A 6,625-nucleotide genomic window follows, 5' to 3' on the forward strand; every position below is an offset into this window, starting at 1 on the left:
GTCCTGACTCACTGTCCCCCACCCCCTTACGCTCTCCTTCCCCCCCACTCCCGCCCCCCACTGCCAACCTCAAATGCTCTGAGTCTCATGGGACTCGTGCACTCGGGAGAAGCTGGCTGGCCAGGCGAGGAATCTGACCCAGGGCTCCCCAGGCTTCCCCCAACCAGGATGCCTCTCCACACCCCCTCTCCATTGCAGGCACCACGCCTCGTCTCTGCAGATCTGCGGGCAGCAGCTGTAAAGACCGCAGCCTCTGCTGACGAAATGGTCGCCCATCACCTGTCAACTTTTAAACCTCCCAATGACAGTCACTCCACTCCAGACACAACCACCTAAGCCAGTGGTTCCCAACCTTCTGGCCCTTTAAATACAGTTCCTCATGTTGCGACCCAACCATAAAATTATTTTCGTTGCTACTTCATAACTGTAATGTTGCTACTGTTATGAATCGTAATGTAAATATCTGATATGCAGGATGGTCTTAGGCGACCCCTGTGAAAGGGTCGTTCGACCACCAAAGGGGTCGCGACCCACAGGTTGAGAACCGCTGACCTAAGAAGATTCATTGGGGAAAATGTTTTTCTGAGAGTCTGGTTCCACGCCTGAGCAGGGACATGTGGGCACCCCCTTTGCTGTTCCGGGACCTTCATGCCTGCTGGAGGGGATGGGGTTTTGTCATGAGGAGTGTCATCCCGGAGAAACTCCTGTCTGGGGAGAAGCTCAAATCCCAAGCTCTGACCTCAGACAAGAGGCAGGGGTCCTGCTGCCACCGTCCAACAGGACGATTGGGGTGGGGGCCTCAGTTTCTTCATCTGCAAAACGGATGGCAAGACCCTCTCCTAGGATAGTGGCAGGAATTAAAGCAGATAATTTATGTGAGGCGCTCTCGACCGTCATCGTCCCTGGACCAGCCAGCAGGAAGCAGGGGCACGTTCTCACGCAGAGGGCAGCCGCGGAGAGAGCAGGCCTGCTGTCCGCTTCCTCACATCTCGGGCCCTTGCTGGCTCCACACCTGCTGACAGCAGAGCAGGTCACCTGGCCACGCCCAGTGCGAGAGGCAGGAAGTACGCCACCCCTGGAACGAGGAGGAAAGTGCTAGAACAAGGCTCCAGTTGGCCACAGGTATACATTGTGGAGCTGGGATTTGCACCCACGTTCTCTTTGAGGGCGAAGCCTCCAGGTAATTCACCTGCAGTGACTCAAACTGAGAAAGAATGCGCACTCTTTCTACCTCCAGGAAAGGGCGTCTCTATTAACATCCAGCTGTAATTGGCCTTAAGTTGTTTCCCCAGCTGGGAAAGGCCTGCTTAGGGAGCACTTCAGGGCTCGGACAGTGAGTACTTTACATGTACTAACCCCGGGAGGCACTATGGTTGCTGTCCTTCCTTTGGTGACCACCTAGGGGCAGATGAGCATTGATCCATCGGGTGTCCTGAGGCCAGACCTTGGCGTGTCTCAGGCGCCTGCGGCGGGGGAGGCGGTGGGTGAACCAGCCGTGCGGGATCAGACCTCCCCTCTCGGCCTCTGAACTGCCGCGTGGGGCCCTCTGTCCCTGGGGCACTGTGGCTGCTCCCCAGTGGGCATGACGGTCCCGCACCTCCTAAACGCACAGGTGAGCGTGAGGGCCACCTTTGCTCAGATGTCAGTGACCCCAAAATATAAAGTGTTCCCAAGAAGATCGCTTGGGTTGTTTTATGACCATCTAGACCAGTGATGGTGAACCTATGACACGCGTGTCAGAGGTGACACTCGAACTCATTTTTTTTTTTTGGTTGATTTTTCTTTGTTAAATGGCACTTAAATATATAAAATAAATATCAAAAATATAAGTCTTTGTTTTACTATGGTTGCAAATATCAAAAAATTTCTATATGTGACACGGCACCAGAGTTAAGTTAGGGTTTTTCAAAATGCTGACACGCCGAGCTCAAAAGGTTCGCCATCACTGGTCTAGACATTAGGGGTTGAGCGAACCTGCTCAGGTGTCCTGTATAATAAATCATTTACTAACTGGCTGCACATAAATCTAAGCATCTCCCGAAACTGGAGTGTCTTGTGCCCTTTCTTCCCTGTGACGTCTGGCCCAGCCTTGGGAGTCCGGCTGCTGTGTGTCCCAGGGCAGCCCCGTGATGGGGGCGTGTGGGGGTAGGGCTGGGGCAGCTGGGACTGAAGTTCCCCAGAGGGCCCAGGGGGCGGGTGAGGCCAGGCCCTGGACAGCATGTGTGCCCAGGTTTCTCCCCAAAACGTAAACTGATCGTTTCCCTGCAGATAGACCCGCCCTGGCTGCTCTCCCTGTGGTCTCCAGTTGCAGCCACCCTGACTCACCCATGTCCCCTCGCCAAGGTTTCTAGACTGGGCCAGGGCGAGAGTGGAAGACAGAAGCAGAGAAAGACAGAGACACAGAGAAAGAGAGACAGAGACATAGAGACAGAGATACAGAGAGAGACGGAGGGAGACAGAGATAAGCAGATACTCACAGACTGGGACAGCCAGACCACGAAAGAGAAAGCTGCCCTGGCCGGGTAGCTCCGTTGGTTAGAGCGTTGTCCCAGTACACCAAGGTTTGGGTTCAATCTCTGGTCAGGGCACATACAAGAAGCAACCAATGAGTGCATAAATAGTGGAACAACAAATCCATGTGTTTTTATTTTCTCTGTCTCTCTCATCAGTTTTTTAAAAAGATTCTGAGGCATTTAGAGACAGAGACACAAAGAGACAGACACAGAGAGAAAAAAAAACCATAATGAGCCACAGAGGCCGATACAGAGATGGAGTGGAGAGGAAACAGCTAAAAAGAGAAGAGAGGGTAAGACACTTGAAATCTGCAAAGGGGTGAAAACTAGACAGAAAGTGGTGACTTTGCACAGGGAGCTAATCACCAGGGCTCATCAGGCCTTTCTGTCTGGCGACCTTGAATTGCAGCAAGATCAAAGGCAAGCAGCCCTTCCTGAGGCCAATGACCTTTTCACCCCACCGCGGAGCCTGGCCCCAGAGTGCTTGCTGGGAAAGCACTTCGAGTAACTCAGTTAAAGGTCTGACTCTGAGGGCCAGGAACACCCGCCCCCACCCCGAGGCAGCTGAGGCCACATGGCTGGTCCCCAGCCGCCTCCCGTAAGGTAACACGGCTGAGGCCACCTGTAGCGACAACTAAAAGCTGCCCAAAGACACCACACGCTGAGTCTCCAGGGAAACAATCTGATGCCCCAGAAACTGCCCCTGGTTGGGGGGGGGCATGTCTGGGCCACAAGGAACGCCAAGACCCTCGAGCTGTGCCTGCCACCTCTGCACCCGCTGGTCCCCGCCCGCAGCCCAGACCCCGGGCTCCACCGCCAAGGCCAAGACACAGAGAGGGACCACAGGGGGTCATGTCTGTCTGTCCACAGCAGTCCCCCTGGGGAGGAGGGAAGAAAGGGACACTCCTCAATAGGGTGGGTATAAATAAACCGTGGGTTCAAGTGGGGAGAGGCGGGAGCTATTTCAGGATTAGAAGAAATTCTGGCCCCCCAGGCAAGAGGAATTCCGCCACCAGCACCCAGCAAGTCCCTGCAGCCGGGGGATTAAGTGTTTTTCTCCAAGTCGAAGGCAAGCCAAAGCGGCTGTGCTGGCGCAGGCAGGGCCCACAGGCGCCCGAGTGACACCGCGGTCCAGAGGGCTGTGGTCCCACGGATACTTCCAACTCATCAGCAAGGGGACACTTCTGTGGTTGGCTGACCAATCGTGCCAACAGATGCGCCAGCAGCCTCTGAAAATAGATCCCAGTTGCTGTGCCTTTGCAAGAATAAATAAACAAAAACCTTACAAAATGCTGCCCAGCCATGTGAATGCACTTAATGCCACAGAGCTGTACCTTTAAAACTGGGTGGAATTGTACATTTTGTTATGTATATTTTACATTTTTTACAATAAAAATATTTACAAATTTTGACAATGTTTTAAAAAATATATTTTTATTGATTTCAGAGAGGTAGGGAGAGAGAGAGGGGGAGAGATTAGAAATATCAATGATGAGAATCATTGATTGGCTGCCTCCTACACCCTCCACACTGGGGATAGAGCCCGCAACCCAGGCATGTGCACTGACCGGGAATTGAACCATGACCTTCAGGTTCATAGGTCGACGCTCAACCACCAAGCCACGCCAGCCAGGTGACAACCATTTTTTAACGAGGGTTTTAAACACCACCACCAGGATCTCTCCCGTGGGCTTCATTGGAGAGCAGTTTCTCCCCACCCGGCGGGGAAATGGCCAGGCCACCTGGGCAAGCGCAGCAGGTGGATTGCTCCCCGCCCCCACACCAGCCAATCCTCAGCCGCCTCCACGGGCCACCTCAGGCCACGTGCTGCCCAGGACCCTGTCCTGTAGCCAGTGACCCGGATGCAGCGATGGGCCAAGTTTGGCTCAAACCGCCCGGATGTCCGTTCTCCCGCAGATGACTGCTCCTGCCGCTGATGTCCTGCGGAATCCTGTCCCCGCAGCAGCCTCGCAGTCACGGGAAGGGAGGGTAGGCAAACCAGCAGCAGCTGCCGGAGGTTCGGAGGTTCGGTTCGGGAGGTTAGCCCACAGCAGCCCCGCCCCGTCCTGTCTCACCCTCCACCCCTACAGTCGTGGGATCGATCACCTTCTAATCAGTGGTTCTCAACCTTCCTAATGCCACGACCCTTTAATACAGTTCCTCATGTTGTGGTGACCCCCAATTTCATTGTTACAAATTGAACATAATTCAAGCATAGTGATTAATCACTAAAACAATATGTAATTATATATGTGTTTTCCGATGGTCTTAGGCGACCCCTGTGAAAGGGTCGTTCGACCCCCAAAGGGGTCGCGACCCACAGGTTGAGAACCGCTGTATCTAAGTGAACGCCTTGCCCTTGAATCCTTGTCTCTGAGTGGGCTTTCGGGGAACCCAAACCAGACAGCTCCAGGGCTGCTGGGAGAGAGAGAGGACAGTGGATCTTGGGAGGCAGACCCCACTTCAGACGGGCTCAGCTCAGGGCCCGAGTATAGCTGGGGGGCAGGGGAACCAACCCCAGGCCCTGTCCCTGAGACTCCCCCTCCTCCCAACTAGCCCTCTGTGCCCGGGGTAAAACCCGCAGGAAGAGTTCCTGCTTTAAAAACAGGAGGGTGCCTCCGGGGAGACATGTAGCTGTGCTAAACATAAGAGTCACCCACACGGCCAGTGGGTTTAAGCAGAAAATAATAATAAAGCAGAGATTAGGGGCAGCGCACGGGTGCGGGGAGGGCCTGGAGGTAGGCACACAGGGCAGCCACTCTGCAAATGGCTTCCTCCAAGAGGACCTGTCACTCGGGAGCGTGTGACTCAGCCCCAAGTCACCTTTACTATGAGCCCGGGTACCAGGGAAGGCGAATTCAGGGATCAGTGGCTCTGGGGAAATGGAATCTCCTCTTCTTTGTAACTGTAAGGAGTTAAGGGGATTTCATGGAGAAAGGATTCCTGATGACTTATTCGGAGCATGGAGGACTGGGACAGTCTGCTCTCCAGGCCCCTGCGCCAAGCCTCTGCCCACCGGCTCAGCGTCTGTTCCCTGGTGGGCACTGTCGAACCCTCGGGGTAGAACCCTGCTGGTCTGGGCAAGGAGAGTAGGACCCGGCAGGCTCAAGGGTGTTAATACAAGCAACTCTGATTTACTGAGGGGTCATTGTCAGGACTGCCCTCATAGCAACCCCATGACCCCATTTTACAGATGGAAAAACTGGCCCAGTGAAGAACTAATGTGTCCATGATCAAACAGCTGTAAATGGTAGAGCTGGGATTTAAACAACCCAGGTGATCTAGCTCCAGTGACCCCTTAATTGCTGTGGGATCTGCTTCCGGGCATCGGGGAAGTTGCTGAGATGGAGGTAGGCACGGTGGAGACATACAGATAGACAGACGCGCACACGCGCTCACAGCACCCCAAGCTCGGTCCAGCCATGTGAAGGGACCTCCCGGTGGTTCTGCCCGAGAGGGGCCCATGGGCCGCAGACCCTGCGGACATGCAGGTCAGCCTGGCTCACTGGCTGGCCCCCCTCCCGGTTCCAGAACTTGCTCTGCATCAGCTGAGGGCAGGCATTTCGGCCCGGCCCCTCGCCTCAGGCCCACCTCCTCACTTCCGGCCAGAGAAATACCACCCTTCCCCAGCGCAGCACACAGCCGGCCGCAGTCCCGGCTCCCTGCATCCCCCAGAAAACTAGGGCCTGGTATGGGGCACCGGAGGACCAAGGGAGCAGTGCACAGAGCTCATCGATCACATCCCAGGAGAGATGGCGGGTGGACCTGCTGGAAACCCGGTAAGTGTGGCCGCAGAGCCAGTCACCACCCACAGCTTCCCCTCACCACAACGCCATCCATTTTGGCTGTGACCTCACATGCAGAAATATATTTTTCTATTGTGACCCAGTAGACTCATATAAATCTATTTAAACAGATACAAACTGGGACAAAAGTTCCATGAAACAGCATTGACTCTTACTATGAACAGTGCATCCAGCTGTTATCTTTTGTTATCTATTTTGTTTCTAAAGCTGTCCTACTAAACGCCGCTGGAGTTGGTAATTATGATTTACTATTAAGGTCTGTACCCCTTATTCTTCAACCCCTGGAATCCAATGATCCTTTGGTCT

The sequence above is a fragment of the Myotis lucifugus genome, unplaced genomic scaffold (assembly GCF_000147115.1).
Source record: "Myotis lucifugus unplaced genomic scaffold, Myoluc2.0 scaffold_8, whole genome shotgun sequence".
In the NCBI taxonomy this organism is placed as follows: domain Eukaryota; kingdom Metazoa; phylum Chordata; class Mammalia; order Chiroptera; family Vespertilionidae; genus Myotis; species Myotis lucifugus.